The sequence below is a fragment of the Choloepus didactylus genome, chromosome 4 (genome assembly GCF_015220235.1).
Source record: "Choloepus didactylus isolate mChoDid1 chromosome 4, mChoDid1.pri, whole genome shotgun sequence".
In the NCBI taxonomy this organism is placed as follows: domain Eukaryota; kingdom Metazoa; phylum Chordata; class Mammalia; order Pilosa; family Megalonychidae; genus Choloepus; species Choloepus didactylus.
This window is the reverse complement of record NC_051310.1, coordinates 195,283,257-195,302,292: the sequence shown is the minus strand read 5'-3', so window position 1 is coordinate 195,302,292 and position 19,036 is coordinate 195,283,257. Positions and strand designations below refer to the sequence as shown.

The window sequence follows — 19,036 nt, the reverse complement described above, 5'->3', positions numbered from 1 at the left end:
TGTATAACTTACCGAAAACTAGAGTGCTCAACAATTGTGACAAATGTACGAATATGTTTTCACATGAGGGAGAACAAATGATTGTCAACATGTCAAGGTATTAAAAATGGGGTGGTATTGGGGGAAAATAGTCAATGAAAATTAGAGACCAGAGTTCACAGAAACATTGTTTTATGCTTCTTTAATGTAATAAGGGCAATATACCAAAGCTAAATGCCTATAAGAGAGGAATATAAGGGAGGGGTATGGGACTCTTGGCATTGGTGAAGTTGTCTGACTTTTATTGTACTTTAGTTTAATTCTATCTTTCCTTTTATTGCTTTTTACCTGTTATTTTTTTCTTTCTTTTTCTTTTTCTTTTGTCTCTACCTTCTTTGACTCTTCCTCCTTCTTTGTGGAAGAAATGCAGATGTCCTGTAATAGGTAGTTGTGATGGTAGTGAATGTATAAGTACATGATTATACAGGGAACATCAATTTTTTTTTCTTAGAATGGAATACACGGTGTGTGAACAAAACCATCTTTAAAAAATGGGTTGATGAAGAAACCTTGAGGGCACTATATTGAGTGAAATGCGTCAGACACATAAGGAAAAATATTGTATCGTCTCACGGATATGAACTAATTATAATATGTAAACTCAGACATGAAATATAAGTTACAATAATATAGAATGATGCTAAAGAATGGGGAGAAGTTGCTTGTTATGAGCAGACTGTTGAACTAGATTGAACTTAAGTGTTTGGATAAATGGACAGAGGTGAAGGTAGCACATTATTGAGAGAATAACTAACAGTGCTGAATGGTGTATTAATATGATGGAAAGGGCAAGCTTAGAGTCATGTATGTCACCAGAAGGAAAGTTGGAGTTTAAAATATGGGAATCTATAAAACAGTGAATCTTGTGGTGGACAATGTCCATGATTAATTGTACAAATATTAGAAATCTTTTTCATGAGCTAGAACAAGTGTATGACACTATAACTAGAAGTTAATAATAGGAAAATATATACCTATTGCAAACTATGTACTACAGTTAGTTGTGTTTTAACATTCTCTCAACAATAAAAAATGTACTATACCAATAATACGAGTCAACAATGGAGTGGGGTTTAGGGACACGGGAAGATTTGTTTTCTTTTTTGTTTTTATTTCTTTTCTGGAGTAATGAAAATGTTCTAAAAATTGAAAAAAATTGTGATGGATGCACAGCTGTGTGATGTACTGTGGGCAATTCATAGTGCACTTTGTTTTTTTTTTTTAATTCAGTTTTATTGAAATATATTCATAAACCATACAGTCATCCATTGTATACAATCAACTGTTCACAGTATGATCATATAGTTATGGGTTCATCACCACAATCTATTTCTGAACAATTTCCTTACATCAGAAAGAATCAGAATAAGAATAAAAAATAAAAGTGAAAAGAGAATACCCAAACCATCCCCCCATCCCACCCTATTTGTCATTTAGTTTTTACTCCCATTTTTCTACTGATTTTTTTCAATTTTTTAACTTTGTTTATCAAAAAATTAAAAACAAACAGGTAAACAACAACCAAAAAAAACCCCACAACATTTCAAACAAAGCAATGGATTAAGGAAAACAAATAACCTAAAATAACTACTTTGCTTCCAATATGTTCCTACCATACCACAAGAAAATTAATAAACCATGTCCAAACAGAGGAGTAAGAAAAACAAATAATCTAAAATAACTACATTGCTTCCAACATGTTCCTACCATACCCCAAGAAAATTAACAACCCCTAAGAAAACAATGGAATAAGAGAAAAAAAAAAACCCTAAAATAACTCTATTGCTTCCAACATGATCTTACTATATCCAAGAAAGTTTACAAACCATAATCATTCCTGAGCATTCCCATAACCTTGAGATTACCCTCCATAGTTTATCTGTTCTTATTAGATTATCATTCCCCCTCCACTAATTGGTATCTCTAGGTCCCCTACATTCTACAGTATAAAACATTGTACATTTTTCACAGAATTCACATTAGTGGTAACATACAATATCTCTCTTTTTGGGCCTGGCTTATTTTGCTCAGCATTATGTCTTTTTTTTTTTTTTTTTTTTTTTTTAATCTTCATTTTATTGAGATATATTCATATACCACGCAGTCATACAAAACAAATCGTACTTTCGATTGTTCACAGTACCATTACATAGTTGTACATTCATCACCCAAATCAATCCCTGACACCTTCATTAGCACACACACAAGAATAACAAGAATAATAATTAGAGTGAAAAAGAGCAATTGAAGTAAAAAAGAACACTGGGTACCTTTGTCTGTTTGTTTCCTTCCCCTATTTTTCTACTCATCCATCCATAAACTAGACGAAGTGGAGTGTGGTCCTTATGGCTTCCCCAATCCCCTTGTCACCCCTCATAAGCTACATTTTTATACAACTGTCTTCGAGATTCATGGGTTCTGGGTTGTAGTTTGATAGTTTCAGGTATCCACCACCAGCTACCCGAATTCTTTAGAACCTAAAAAGGGTTGTCTAAAGTGTGCGTAAGAGTGCCCACCAGAGTGACCTCTCGGCTCCTTTTGGATTCTCTCTGCCACTGAAGCTTATTTCATTTCCTTTCACATCTCCCTTTTGGTCAAGAAGATGTTCTCCGTCCCACGATGCCAGGTCTACATTCCTCCCCGGGAGTCATATTCCACGTTGCCAGGGAGATTCACTCCCCTGGGTGTCTGATCCCACGTAGGGGGGAGGGCAGTGATTTCACCTTTCAAGTTGGCTTAGCTAGAGAAACAGGGTCACATCTGAGCAACAAAGAGGCATTCGGGAGGAGGCTCTTAGGCACAACCATAGGGAGGCCTAGCCTCTCCTTTGCAGCAACCGTCTTCCCAAGGGTAAAACCTGTGGTAGAGGGCCCAACCCATCAAACCACCAGTCCCCTATGTCTGTGGTCATGTTAGCAACCATGGAGGTGGGGTAGGCGAATACCCCTGCATTCTCCACAGGCTCCTCAAGGGGGAACTACATCTTTTTTTATTCCTTGTTTTTTGTTTTTTTTTTTTTTAACTTTCCCTTCTTTTTTAAATCAACTGTATGAAAAAAAAGTTAAAAAGAAAACAAACATACAATAAAAGAACATTTCAAAGAGACCATAACAAGGGAGTAAGAAAAAGACAACTAACCTAAGATAACTGCTTAACTTGCAACATGTTCCTACTTTACCCCAAGAAAGTTACCTAATATAGCAACATTTCTGTGAACTTGTTCCTACTATATCCATCAGAAATTAACAGACCATAGTCATTCCTGGGCATCCCCAGACCATTAAATAGCTTATCTGTTCTTCTTGGATTATTGTTCCCCCTTCCTTAATTGCTCTCTATTGCTAGTTCTCCTACATTCTACATTATAAGCCATTTGTTTTACATTTTTCAAAGTTCACATTAGTGGTAGCATATAATATTTCTCTTTTTGTGCCTGGCTTATTTCGCTTAGCATTAATTATGTCCTCAAGGTTCATCCATGTTGTCATATGTTTCACGAGATCGTTCCTTCTTACTGCCGCGTAGTATTCCATCGTGTGTATATACCACATTTTATTTATCCACTCATCTGTTGAAGGACATTTGGGTTGTTTCCATCTTTTGGCAATTGTGAATAATGCTGTTACGAACATTGGCGTGCAGATATCTGTTCGTGTCACTGCTTTCCGATCTTCCAGGTATATACCGAGAAGTGCAATCACTGGATCGAATGGTAACTCTATATCTAGTTTTCTAAGGAACTGCCAGACTGACTTCCAGAGTGGTTGAACCATTATACAGTCCCACCAACAGTGAATAAGAGTTCCAATTTCCCCACATCCCCTCCAGCATTTGTAGTTTCCTGTTTGTTTAATGGCAGCCATTCTAACCGGTGTTAGATGGTATCTCATTGTGGTCTTAATTTCCATCTCTCTAATAGCTAGTGAAGCTGAACATTTTTTCATGTGTTTCTTGGCCATTTGTGTTTCCTCTTCAGAGATCTGTCTTTTCATATCTTTTGCCCATTTTATAATTGGCCGACTGTACTATTGTCATTGAGTTGTAGGATTTCTTTATATATGCAAGATATCAGTCTTTTGTCAGATACATGGTTTCCAAAAATGTTTTCCCATTGAGTTGGCTGCCTCTTTACCTTTTTGAGAAATTCCTTTGAGGTGCAGAAACTTCTAAGCTTGAGGAGTTCCCATTTATCTATTTTCTCTTTTGTTGCTTGTGCTTTGGGTGTAAAGTCTAGGAAGTGGCCGCCTAATACAAGGTCTTGAAGATGTTTTCCTACATTATCTTCTAGGAGTTTTATGGTACTTTCTTTTATATTGAGATCTTTGGTCCATTTTGAGTTAATTTTTGTGTAGGAGGTGAGGTAGGGGTCCTCTTTCATTCTTTTGGATATGGATATCCAACTCTCTCAGCCCCATTTGTTGAAAAGACCATTATGACTCAGTTCAATGACTTTGGGGGCCTTAACAAAGATCAGTCGGCCATAGATCTGAGGGTCTGTCTCAGAATTCACAATTCGATTCCATTGATATATATGTCTATCTTTGTGCCAGTACCATGCTGTTTTGGCAACTGTGGCTTTATAATAAGCTTCAAAGTCAGGGAGTGTAAGTCCTCCCACTTCGTTTTTCTTTTTTAGAGTGTCTTTAGCAATTCGAGGCATCTTCCCTTTCCAAATAAATTTGATAACTAGCTTTTCCAAGTCTGCAAAGTAGGTTGTTGGAATTTTGATTGGGATTGCATTGAATCTGTAGATGAGTTTGGGTAGAATTGACATCTTAATGACATTTAGTCTTCCTATCCATGAACATGGAATATTTTTCCATCTTTTAAGGTTCCCTTCTATTTCTTTTAGTAGAGTTATGTAGTTTTCTTTCTATAGGTCTTTTACATCTTTGGTTAAGTTTATTCCTAGGTACTTGATTTTTTTAGTTGCTATTGAAAATGGTATCTTTTTCTTGAGTGTCTCTTCAGTTTGTTCATTTCTAGCATATAGAAACATTACTGACTTATGTGCATTAACCTTGTATCCCGCTACTTTGCTAAATTTGTTTATTAGCTCTAGTAGCTGTATCGTCGATTTCTCAGGGTTTTCTAGATATAAGATCATATCATCTGCAAACAATGACAGTTTTACTTCTTCTTTTCCAATTTGGATGCTTTTTATTTGTTTGTCTTGCTGGATAGCCCTGGCTAGCACTTCCAGCACAATGTTCAATAACAGTGGTGACAGCGGGCATCCTTGTCTTGTTCCTGATCTTAGAGGGAAGGCTTTCAGTCTCTCACCATTGAGTACTATGCTGGCTGTGGGTTTTTCATATATGCTCTTTATCATGTTGAGGAAGTTTCCTTCAATTCCTATCTTTTGAAGTGTTTTTATCAAAAAGGGATGTTGGATTTTGTCAAATGCCTTTTCAGCATCTATTGAGATGATCAATTGATTTTTCCCTTTCAAATTGTTAATGTGTTGTAATACATTGATTGATTTTCTTATGTTGAACCATCCTTGCATGCCTGGAATAAACCCCACTTGATCATGGTGTATGATTTTTTTAATGTGTCTTTGGATTCGATTTGCAAGTATTTTGTTGAGGATTTTTGCATCTATATTCGTTAGGGGGATTGGCCGGTAGTTTTTCTTTTTGTAACATCTTTGCCTGGTTTTGGTATTAGATTGATGTTAGCTTCATAAAATGAGTTAGGTAGTGTTCCATTTTCTTCAATGTTTTGAAAGAGTTTGAGTAAGATTGGTGTCAGTTCTTTCTGGAAAGTTTGGTAGAATTCCCCTGTGAAGCCATCTGGCCCTGGGCATTTATTTGTGGGAAGATTTTTGATGACTGATTGGATCTCTTTGCTTGTGATGGGTTGGTTGAGGTCTTCTATTTCTTCTCTGGTCAGTCTAGGTTGTTCATATGTTTCCGGGAAATTGTCCATTTCCTCTACATTATCCAGTTTGTTGCCATACAGTTGTTCATAGTATCCTCTTATAATTTTTTTAATTTCTTTGGGATCTGCAGTTATGTCACCTTTTTCATTCATTATTTTGTTTATATGGGTCTTCTCTCTTTTTGATTTTGTCAGTCTAGCTAGGGGCTTGTCAATCTTGTTGATCTTCTCAAAGAACCAACTTTTGGTGATATTTATCCTTTCTATTGTTTTTTTGTTCTCTATGTCATTTATTTCTGCTTTAATCCTTGTTATTTCTTTTCTTCTACTTGGTTTAGGATTGGTTTGCTGTTCATTTTCTAGCTTCTTCAGTTGATCCATTAGTTCTTTGATTTTGGCTCTTTATTCCTTTTTAATATATGCGTTTAGTGCTATAAATTTCCCCCTTAGCACTGCTTTTGCTGCATCCCATAAGTTTTGGTATGTTATGTTCTCATTTTCATTCGTCTCTATATATTTAGCAATTTCTCTTGCTATTTCTTCTTTAACCCACTGATTGTTTAGGAGTGTGTTGTTTAACCTCCAGGTATTTGTGAGTTTTCTAAGTCTCTGATGGTTATTGACTTCTAATTGCATTCCATTGTGGTCAGAGAATGTGCTTTGAATAATTTCAATCTTTTTAAATTTATTGAGGCTTGTTTTATGTCCCAGCATATGATCTATTCTGGAGAAAGTTCCATGAGCACCAGAGAAGTATGTGTATCCTGGTGATTTGGGATGTAATGTCCTGTATATGTCTGTTAAATCTAATTCATTTATCAGATTGTTTAGGTTTTCAATTTCCTTATTGGTCTTCTGTCTGGTTGATCTATCTATAGGAGAGAGTGATGTGTTGAAGTCTCCCACAATTATTGTGGAAACATCAATTGCTTCCTTTAGTTTTCCCAGTGTTTCCCTCATGTATTTTCTGGCACCTTGGTTGGGTACGTAGACATTTACGATTGTTATTTCTTCTTGCTGAATTGCCCCTTTTATTAGTACGTAGTGGCCTTCTTTGTCTCTCAAAACATCCCTGAATTTGAAGTCTATTTTATCTGAGATTAATATTGCTACACCTGCTTTCTTTTGGCTGTAGCTTGCATGAAATATTTTTTTCCATCCTTTCACTTTCAGTTTCTTTGTGTCCCTGTGTCTAAGATGAGTCTCTTGTATGCAACATATTGATGGTTCATTTTTTTTGATCCATTCTGCGAATCTATATCTTTTAATTGGGGAGTTTAATCCATTTACATTCAACGTTATAACCGTGAAGGCATTTCTTGAATCAGCCTCTTATCCTTTGGTTTATGTTTGTCATATTTTTCCCCTCTGTCTATTAATATCCTTTATTGTACCCATACTGAATCTCTTTAGTACTGAACCTTTCTCTAAGTCTCTCTGTCCTGTCTTTGTTTCTCTGTCTGTAGGGCTCCCTTTAGTATCTCCAGTAGGGCAGGTCTCTTGTTAGCAAATTGTCTCAGCATTTGTTTGTCTGTGAAAAATTTAAGCTCTCCCTAAATTTGAAGGAGAGCTTTGCTGGATAAAGTATTCTTGGCTGGAAATTTTTCTCACTCAGAATTTTAAATATATCATGCCACTGCCTTCTTGCCTCCATGGTGGCTGCTGAGTAGTCACTACTTAGTCTTATGCTGTTTCCTTTGTATGTGGTGAATTGCTTTTCTCTTGCTGCTTTCAGAACTTGCTCCTTCTCTTCTGTGTTTGAGAGTGTGATCAGTATATGTCTCGGAGTGGGTTTATTTGGATTTATTCTAATTGGAGTTTGCTGAGCAGTTATGATTTGTGTATTTATGTTGTTTAGAAGATTTGGGAAGTTTTCCCCAACAATTTCTTTGAATACTCTTCCTAGACCTTTACCCTTTTCTTCCCCTTCTGGGACACCAATGAGTCTTATATTCGGACGTTTCATATTATCTATCATATCCCTGAGGTCCATTTCGAGTTTTTCAATTTTTTTCCCCATTCTTTCTTTTATGCTTTCATTTTCCATTCTGTCATCTTCCAGGTCACTGATTCGTTGTTCAACTTCCTCTAGTCTTGTACTATGAGTGTCCAGAATCTTTTTAATTTGGTCAACAGTTTCTTTAATTTCCATAAGATCATCCATTTTTTTATTTAGTCTTGCAATGTCTTCTTTATGCTCTTCTAGGGTCTTCTTGATTTCCTTTATCTCCCATACTATGGTCTCATTGTTCATCTTTAGTTCTTTGAGTAGTTGCTCTAGGTGCTGTGTCTTTTCTGGTCTTTTGATTTGGGTGCTTGGGCTTGGGTTATCCATATCGTCTGGTTTTTTCATATGCTTTATAATTTTCTGTTATTTTTGGCCTCGTGGCATTTGCTGAACTTGATAGGGTTCTTTTAGGATGTGTAGACCAATTGAAGTCCTTATCTCTAATTTATCAGATCTACAGCTTCGTGGAGTACACTTTCTCTAACTAACCAGCAGGTGGCGTCCACGAGCCACCTGTTCTCCACAAGCCAGTTCTCCCCTGCTTAGCCTTTTTGGTGAGTGGGGGAGTGAGTCTTGTGGGGTCCAATTGGTGTACCAAGCTTGCGTGTGTAGTTGGTGTTGCCTGCCCTGTATACGGGGCGTGTTTCTGGGCAGTCAGGGAGTGGGGGGTGGCTCTAACAATCAAATCTCCCTGGTGATCCTAGAGTTTTAAAGCTGCTGCAATAGTCTAATCCTTCAGTTCAGTCCTGCCACTGTTTGTCTCTGCCACTGAGCACAAGTCCCTGGTATTGGCGTATGGCTCCTGAGACTTGCAAGTGGGCCCCTCTTCCAGGCCGTGCACCCTGGGTCCTCTGTTGAGGGATGACTGTGCTATGTCACAGGTGAGTGCCGTCCCCCCAGGGCAGTTCTGGGCTGCTGGGCTGTGTAGGGAGGCTCCCAGTCTGCTGAAATGATGGCTGAATGGGGCTTTGTTAATTCACACTGCTCTACCTTCCCAACTCTGGGACAATCAGCTGAGGTTGCAGGGAAGGCTAATGTCCACACCCAGTTTTGTGGTTTGTGCCTGTTATTTGAACCACTTCCGTCACACTGGGTTGTCTGGGGCAGTTCTGGGCTATGGGGTTGGCGATGGGCAGAAGTGTTTCCTGTCCACCAGGATGATGGCTGTGAGCGGACACCCCCCTTTTCTTGGGAAGTTGTGGTGTTTAGTGAATTTTCTCAGCCACTGGATTATTGCGTTTTGTCTCAGAGCTCTCCTAGTTCTGCTCTTGACTTGACCTGCCCAAATAGCAAGTCTTCGAAGCTTTCTGTATTGGGCTTCTTAGAGTAATTGTTTTAGAAAAAGAAAAAAGGATTAAAAAACAACAACAACAACAACAACAACAACAACAAAAAACGGGCCCTCCTCAGAGATCTAATGGGTTATTGAAATGCTAAGAGACAAAGCAACCAGGGCCATTAAGGAAAGGTCCACAGGGCAGAGAGATCAGCTTTCTTCAGGATTTGCATATGCGCCTCAGGGCCCTTCCCCTTTCTATGTTCACCAGAACTCCAAAAATCCTCCGCTTTTATTTTGGAGTTTTTCGTGTTGTTTTTTTTCTATGTCTGTCTCCTCTCTGCTGGGCTGGCTGCTCTCAGATTCTCTGGTGTCTGGTCTCAGTCTATCTATGTTTGGAGTTTGGATCAGTAGAATGAGTTTCCAATAAGGGCTGCCACTGCAGTTCTCCCTTCTCCTTCCCGGAGCTGACAGCCCCTCCTCCCCCGGGACTGAGCCTGGCAGGGAGGGGCGTGGGTCCCCTGGCCGCAAAAACTTACAGATTTTGCTGATCTCAGCAGTTCCACGTTTTCATGAGTGTTGTATGAAGTATGCCCAAAGTCAGATTGCTCTGTGGTGTCCAGTCCACGCAGTTCCTGGCTTTCTACCTACTTTCCTGGAGGAGTAACTAAAACATACAGCTCACCAGTCTGCCATCTTGCCCCGCCTCGATAGTGCACTTTGGATGATTGCATGGTATGTGAGCAATCTCAATAAAATTGAATTAAAAATAATTATTAGCATAGCCCCAACAGCAGTTATCAGAACACAGAGGCTTGCTAAGGATTTTACTGCATCACTGCTCCCCTTTGACAGCTTTTAACCCAGAAACCCTGTTGTCATAGTGATACACACACTTCAATCCCAGCGTAGCATAATGGACAAAGAAACAGTCTCCAGTGAATAATTAAAAAATAAGTTACTTGCATTTTTCTTTCATCATTAACTGTGTATGTAGTTAACAGCACTAATCCTTAATATAATTATTTTCTCTCCCCTTGACTAGTCTCATTCACTCTAGCTACACTGGATCTCTCTACACTTTATGAACTGTTCTTCTCCCTGCTCTTCTTAATCTCTCCTCTTTCTTCTTCAGGGCCTGTAATGGTTAATTTCATGTGTCATCTTGGCTAGGTTAAAGTGTGTGGTTGTTTAGTCAAGCATGCACTGGTATGATTGTTATAGTGAAGTTATGTCATAGAAGTATTAGCATCAGTAACCAGTTGATTGCCTCTATATCTGATTGCCTCTACAGCCAACAAAGGAGACTGCCCTCAGCAACATGGAGATACTCCTCATTCAATCAGTTGGAAGAGTTCAACCAGACCTGAGGATTTCAGTAGGAAGAATTCCTCCTCAATTTCACTCAGCCAGCTGCTTCTAGGAAATTCCATGTCACCTTCATCAGAGTTTCCATATTGTGGGCTACCCTATGTAATTCAGACATGCCAATTCTATGGTAGTGAGAGCCACTTCTCTGTTCTGTTTCTCCAGAGAAACCTCATACAGTGTTCACAAGTTTATCTTTCTCACCAATTGAACAAAATTTCCAGACATTGCCTTTATACTACCTTTCCACATATTTCATCATTTCATTGATACCACTGCATGCAGTGTGGGCTCCTGGGGTTTCCTGTAAGTTCCCTTCTGTTCCTGGCTCAAGGCTTCCTTGTTCAACTTGGCATGGGTCATTCCTAGAGAATTTTTATTCTCAGTTTCCTGGGAAGTTCATGCCTTTGGGGGAAGTGGTGGGGGTGTTAAAAGAAGTAATAGGCACAAGATTAGATATATTCTAGCCCAGGTTTTTTCAACATTGGCACTGTTTACATTTGACACTGGATATTTCTGTTGGTGATTGTGTCAGTTTGTATGTATTGCATCCCCCAGAAAAAGCCATGTTCTTTGGTGCAGTCTTGTGGAGGCAGGCATATTGGTGTTTATTAGTTTGGAACATTTGGATTGGGTTGTTTCCATGGAGATACACCCCACCCAATTGTGGGTGATAACTCTGGTTGGATGGTTTCCAAGAGGGTGTTGCCCTGCCCATTCAGTGTGGGACTTGATTGGTTTATTAGAGCACTATATAAGCTCAGACAGAAGGAGCAAGCTTGCTGCAGTCAAGAGGGATATTTTGAAGACTGCAGTTGGAAGCTAATGTAGACATTTTGGAGAATGCATATTGAAATGCAAACTGGGAGCAAGCAGATGCCAGCCACATGCCTTCCCACCTAATAAAGGTTTTCCAGACAGCATTGGCCATCCTCCAGTGAAGGTACCCAATTGTTGATGCATTACCTTGGACACTTTATGGCCTTAAGACCATAACTGTGTAATCAAATAAACCGCCTCTCATAAAAGTCAAACCATGTCTGGTGTTTTGCATTTTGGCAGCATTATCAAACTGGAACAGTATTGGAGGGTATTTGTTCTCTGTATTGTAAGGTATTTAGCAGCATCACTGGCCTCTGCACTCTAGATGACAGTAGCAACTACCCTCCCCACTGTGATAATCAACAATGCCTCCAAACATTGCCAGATGTTTCCTAGGGGAGAAAAATTATCCCAAGCTTACAATCACTATGCTCTGGCCCAACCCCTCATTAAGAGATAAGATATATTGGACTAAAAAAGACTTAATGACTTGTCCACATCACTTAAGTGGCCCATTACCTACCCACTTCACCAAGAATTTAGCAGCTCTGTGAGTTTGTTTTAAATGGGGAAGATGGTAAGAAGAAATTATGACAAGAAATTAATGAATTCACACTCTGGATCTTAGGGAAAAGGCATTTGCACTAAATGATTTAGGACATCCTCAGGGTGGGGAGGCATGGTGGAAGAGTCTTAGAACACAAATACATAGTCAAATACTTCTGGTTACCCATAACTTCATCAGAAGGCCAGAGAGGAAAAGATGAGCTCTGTCAGCATCCACTTCCCTAGGGGTTGAGTTTCCATCTCTCCAGCACATCCTGGATATTCAAATTGTTCACACCCATCTCACTGCCAAATTACTTGTTCAGGGCTCTGTTCAAAGCTGCTGATTCTGCCACAAGGACACAGAAAGAGTCTTGGGAATCTATAAGCTAAGTAGAGAGTGGATGAGCTTTGGAGGTCCTCTGGTGTAAGTCTGAATTGAGAGCTAAGCTTTGGGATCCATCTACCACCATGTGCATGGTTGTGAACAGCATGAACATCCAAAAGAGAAATACAGTATTTGGGACAGTGAACTTCATCTCTATGCCTTTTAGCAATCAGTCAGTTGGGTGGTTCTGCAAAAATAAATATGACAGTCAATCAGCCCCAAAGTGAGTCCTCACCCTCAATGCTGGCTCTCAACTTATGTCCTCTGAAAGTCACTGCATTGGGTGTGTTGGTAACAAGACCAAGAGAATGAGGAGGAAGATAATGGTTACAAGACAGACCAAGGTGATGATCAGGCCTTCTCTGTATTCTAAGCCTGGGGTGTACAAATGCAAGCATTTTCCCCATAATTCCCTTTTCCCCTTCTTCCTTCTCTCTTCCATTCATTTCTCTAGCATTAAGCTCACCAAAAAGTTTCTCTGCATTCAGTGCTTTCCAAATCTATAATATTGAGTTGTATACACTGAAGTTGTGTCAAACTGAGATACAAAGTCTGATTCATGTCTGGAAGTGTGGGAATTGAGAAAATTATGGGGACTTAGATGACATGGGCCATGACCCATCTTTAATTTACAAATAACAACAACAGAAAATAAGTGAGTGTTTTTAGGAAGGGAGTAGTTGAAGGGGTTTCCACTGTGTCCCACCCACCAAAATGGCAATATGCCTCTTTTGAGCCATGAGCTAAGAGGTGTTGTCATTGTCCCTAATGATGTGTGGTTGTTTCTAAGACTCTCCTTAGGATTGGTTCATAAAAAAGAAAATAGAGAATTTCTCCCTCTAGGGTTTCCCTCTTACCTCTTACCACCAGTCCCAGGGAGTTTCTGGGCTGTTATTGGATGGTGCTGAGTGGGCTGGGGTAGTAGTGGCCACTGTACTTCCTAGAATGTCCAATGCTCACAATGATGATGTGGTATTCATCAATATCTAGAGTAGATGCCTTAGTGTCATGGATTTATCTCTTTACACCTCAAGCCTCTGATCCTCATTAGAAAATGCCTGGGACTTTTCAGGTTGTGATTCAGTTGTTTTGGGCTTCATTCAAGCAACCTCCCACTCAAATAAGAGTATAGGGACAGAAAATAGTTGACAATAAATAGCACCCAGCACAATTCAAATCCAACACATATTTACTAAAGGAGCACATAAGGCTAAAGGAAAAAGTTTATGATATAAAAATAAATTGATACATTATCAAACTTGGGGAATTCTGCCCCTTCCAGATGCAGCTGGATATGAGATCAAAAGACCCCATGAGTCTAAGTTACAGTGTATTTATAGAGTTCTTGACTTAGGATACATTCAATTAAGACATATCCTATTTTTATGTTTGAACCACAGGTGGTGTCGTGAATCAGAGGTGGTGAACCACAGGTGAGTCAAGATCAAAAGGGGTATTTACAGTGTTATCAAAGATTCAAACTTACCTTTACTTAAAATATTTCTACTAATTAAGCTATGTCTTCTGTAAGAGTGATCTAACACACCTTTTACTGATTTAAAAACTAAAAATTAGAAGAGATTACTTTCACTAAATCAGTATAGTTTTCTTATTTCATTCTATAAATAGTTTAGCCTTCACATCATGTTGATAAGCATGTTTGATTAAAACTGTATTCAGCCTTGTTACATTACTCATGACTTATCTATGATTGAAGTAACAGCTACAGCTCTATCCTGTTTTCTTTTTACACAGAGGATAAGATAATTATGTGTTATCTATAAAAAGGTTGAGAAAGGCTTTTGCTTTTCTGAAAATATTCACAGCATTTAACAAGCTCTGAAAAACTGTCCCTCCCTTCTTGCTTGGACTTGCTTAGCTTCTCCTTTAGTTACAATTTTCTACTACAGGAATTGAAGGACATGAATCATTTGTCCTGGTTATTACAGTAAGAACTTGCCACTTTGTATTATTTGGAAATTTTGTGTATTTTGGGTAGAAGTTCTGTTAAATATGCTTTGATATTTAAAGAAATAACTGGTTTTTCACTATTAGAACAGAAAGTATTAGGTGGTATATGAGAGCAGCAAGGCTCCTCAGCTATCTGATCCTTACATAGAGAGTAGTTCAGATTACTTCATAGATAGCATCCTGCAAAAATGGGAAAGTAAAATGGTGCAGCTGCTGTGGCAATGAGTTTTGGTTCCTCACAAAGTTAAACCTGGGGAGATTTCAAGACCACCACAGATCAATTAATTTAGAATCACTTAGTAGGGGCCCAGGAGATTTCAATGTGAGTCCCAAATTAAGGATGAGTAACATAGAGGGGCCATGGCACCTAGGGAGAAAGTGTGAGTGATGGAAGGGAAGGACCTGCTCCACCCTGGGTCCCAAGGGCCAATCACAGAGCTTAGGCCAACAGAAGAACTCTCTTATTGGAGCTTTCCTCTGACTGTAACCTCTGATGAAGTTGGGGCAGGCAGATGACACATGATGGTCCTTAAACCTCTGCAGCAGACCACACTAGGTACCTGGACAGGGTGGTGGGTGAGAGGGGCTGGCCACCACCTCGACACTGGTGTGGCCAAATGCCACCACTGCCCATGGAAACAACCAGGCACTGCCAATGACAACACCCAATACTGGGCCCCTCAGACCCCCACCAAACCCTGCTCACTGGCCAGCCACACTCCTGCCTTCCCCATACCTACTGAGGACAGAGGCCATGGGCAGGAAGTTCTCCCCTTACCAAGGTGAGTGCCCACTCTTCTACCTACTTATATCCTCAGTCTCCTCTTTTAAGTGAGCAGAAGCAACTATTGGTTGAGTCTTCACTCTGGTCTAACTTTGCAAACTTTAATCAATGTAATGAGATGAAAGATTTTTTGGTCCTCATGTTGAACTCTCCCATTATAAGTATGAGAAATGAGTTTGGAAGGGACAGTTGCTAGTGATTCCATATGCAGTTCTTTTCTTCTAAAGCTTTTTATTTTTAAGAATTTTATTAAAGTTTGATTTATGTACCCTAAATTATGCCATGTGAAGCATATAACTCAGTGACTTTTTTGGTAGACCTATGGAGTGTCCAGCCATCACCACAATCTATTTTTAGAATATTTGCATCACCCAAAAAAGATCCATCAGCCAACACAGTCAACCACATTCCTACTGTAACTTTAAGTGGAGTATTTCTCTACACTTCAGTCTTTTCATTTATAATTGGACTGTTGTGACTCCTTGATCTTGAAAGCAGAATGCAAACACTGCAGCCTTGGAGGCTAAAGGTGAGTGCTTATGGAGTTCACAGGTTTGTAACTTCTCTGCTCAAACACCTGCGGTGACAGAGCTTCAAGGAAAACTGAAAAACTAGGGGCTACTGCTAATTGTGCGAGAAGACTTTAATAACTGTAGTTTTAGGGCTATGGTGCATTAACTCCTCTTGGAAGATACCTTTGTCTTAGTTTCAGTGATGATACAAGCTCTTCAGCTCATTCTAGCTCAGTCCCTATGTTTATCAGCACCAGGGTTATTTCCAATGAGTTGCTTTGTCTCCCTTCCTAGGGTAAAGCTCTTCCCCTGTAATCCCACTGGGGCTTGGCTCCATCAATTCCCTTGCTCCTATTCATTTTCCAAAGCTACATCTCAAGTGGCTCTTTTAACTGCCTATGAATATACTCAAGTCACTGGCTCCTGGATTTGTCCTTCTCCCCAATGCACTGTGGGTGGAAAAAACCCTCTGTCACAATGTCAAGGACCAAAAGAATGATCTAAGCAAGGGAGTTCACCTCTCACTGCAATCAAAAGGCACCCACTCAGGAATGAGCCTTTCCGTTCCTTGCAGTGAACCATTTCATGGATAGCGGTGGGCTGAACAGGTGCTTGGATGGAAACTAGAATTAAATTTATTTCTATGTTTTCTTGAACAGGGTGAGTGGGGGAAGCAGAACAAATGCAGTATTCCCCACCCTGAGGATTCTCAAATGAACCTGTTCATTTTTATTTTTGCCAAACTAGAAATTCCTACTGTTTCCTTCTCTGATTTCATTTGGGATTTATGTTCTTCATTGCCATGCACCATCCCCTGAGGATCCCACAGCAAACTGCCTTGGGTTGCCATTTGGGCTTGGGTATTCACATTCTTGTTTTACCCTATGGCTATAAAAAGACTTAAAGTGTGGTAAAATGAAACAAAAATAAAATTTGCTACTTTAGCCATTTTAAAGTGGAAAATTTAGTGACATTAATACAGTCATGATATTGTCAGAAATTTGGGGGCACACAGTTATAAAGGGTATGGAGACCAATCAGCTTTCAAGCAGGAAAGTTTTATTTGAGCAGCAGCATGGTAGGGGTCAGAAAGAAAAGTGCCATTGGCATGGCAGGGTCTGAAGTAAATCTTCAGCCAGCTAGAGACAAAAGGAGAGCTGTATTTCTGTTCAGCTACTAGGGGTGGTCAGTTTAGCTAATGGGTCAAATGGTGATTGGACCTGGGGGCCTGCAGGGGTAGGATTTGAGGGGAAATGTCATTGAGCCAATGGAAAAGTGAGTAGTGGGTTTTTAGTGTCCTTTTAAGGATTGGAATATATATAGCTGGGGGAAGGGCATTTGGAGCAAGATGCAGTGGCTGATTACCAGGAAGTTTCACAGAAAAGTCTTGTTTACTGTGTCCTTTTTGAAAATTTGCATTTGGAGTGGAATTTTCAAACATTTTATGTAAGGTAGTTTGGTTTGAAAGACAGACAATGAAGCCAAGTGGGCAGATACTAAAGAAAAGTTTTATTTGAGAGAAGCCACAGGGCAGCCCCTGCCAGCAGAAAAGCTGTTTGGAGGGGAAAGCATGCGGTTGGGTGGTGGGATTTCTTATTATAGGGCTTTTTGCCAACCAGGAGTGTAAGATACATGAACTTTGGCCAATAGAGGTTACACATAGTTTATCTTATAACTTTGGTAAGCCTGATTGTGCATTTGAACAAGAGAGGTGAGGGATGAGGGAATGAACATCTGAAGGAAATGGAGGAGGCAGTGATGGATGAGAACAAAGCAAGTGGTGTGAAAATGGGGAAAGGGAGGGGACAGCAACCAGAGGTATGGTCTGATCTGCAGCCTGGTTTTGCAAAACACGGAAATGTGGAAGGCGCCCAGGGCTCACACCTAACCATTGTGCAACTTTTGCTGTCTGGGCTGCCTTGATTAGTTGACCAAACACATACTTAGTTGCTGTCAACACTAAACCTAGCTGGCTATGAGTAGACCCATATGGTGACTTTCAGCCTATCTTAAGTGACATCTTTGATATAGTGTTTTTTGTTTTGTTCTGTCTTTATATTCAAAACTGCTTTACACATCACTTTTCCCTTGCCATGGCAATTCTTTCCATGGAATTCCCTCCCTTTCTTACCTCATGGGCATTTAAATCTGGATTCTAAGTCCTAACTTCTTCAATCAAGTTTCTGTAAAATGCTGATGATCTCCACATCATAACCACTCCAATTTTCTTGGTCCAGTCAAATATGGTTTCTAACCTCATCATGCTCCTGAAATGCTTTTTTCAAAGATAGTAACTAAAAGAAATCAAAACAAGCACATTGGGTTCCTTGTCTGATGACTCTACGACCTGGCTGACCCATTCTTTCAATTTTTTTCCTCAGAAAATCAAATGAATGCTGATCCAGGACAGAGTCAAGAAAAGAGACTAAAAGGTTAAACTCACCTGTGGTACTGATGCTCAAAGAAAATTACTGAATTTTAGGTGTATATTCTTCTAATACTTTCCTATCGAAGATCATTGTTTCATCTTGTTTCAACTGCAGCACTCTAAGTGTAGCTTTACTTTTTGATTTTTTCTTCTTACTTAACATTTTAGCATGAATATTGTTAAATAGCTCCTAATGATCATTAGCCTATAGTCAGTTGTGCATTGAAATGCTTTGCATAATCATTCTTCTGATTGGCTATCTTCCCCTCCACCCTCATACTTATTAAACAGTCTATTGCATCTTTTGAATCATTCCTAAGTTTTGACTATTTACCATCTGAGGATGTAAGGAGTTTTATTTGCTTTAATATTTGTTTGGCTGAGGCTGTGTGCTGAGCAAGGAGAGCACAGGTTATGGGGTAAATTGTCTTGATTATCTTGGCTTCAGCTTTAGTAGCTATGTGAACTTGGGCCTTCAATTTCCCTCAGTGGTCCTCAAACTTTAGCTTTTATCACAGTCACCTGGAGGGTTTGTTAAAACAGATTGCTGCCCCCCCAAAGTTTCTCACTTGGTAGGTTTGGGGTGGGGCCTGAGAATCTGCAATTGTAACAAATTCTCAGGTGACACTGATGCTGCAGATCAAGAGATGCACATTGAGAATTACTGCATCAGATTCCTCATACGTATCATGGGTAATAGAACTTTCCTGGTAAGAGTTACAAGGGTTACTTATGGTCTATGGAAGAGTTTGGAATACTGCCCAGCACATAGAAAATACTCAGATGTTAATTGGCATAATATCTCCTTAAAAAGACAGGGATTACAGAAAAATGTGAGGGAAATTATACAGATACAGGGTTTATGTCTATAATGTGACTATCTTATGCAATCATATTTTGTCCTTTGCCTTAATTGTGTCACTTCTAAGTAAAATACCAGTATTTTCCCTTAATTTCTTGACATATTTACATTATCTGTGCATTTGTGTGTCCATGTAAATACAACCTCTA

At 39.4% G+C, this 19,036-nt stretch overlaps 1 long non-coding RNA gene across 3 annotated transcripts in view; it reads left to right on the top strand.

Moving 5' to 3' along the window:
• The window catches only part of LOC119532520, a 92,845-nt gene that overhangs the window by 41,809 nt on the left and 32,000 nt on the right, over positions 1–19,036 (top strand). Inside the window, exons 2-4 of one of the 3 annotated variants that reach the window (XR_005216555.1) lie at positions 10,501–10,584; positions 13,731–13,763; positions 17,979–18,079. This is a non-coding gene — a long non-coding RNA (uncharacterized LOC119532520). The remainder of the gene's footprint in view (positions 1–10,500; positions 10,585–13,730; positions 13,764–17,978; positions 18,080–19,036) is intronic. The other 2 variants (XR_005216554.1, XR_005216553.1) reach the window with 2 other exon arrangements.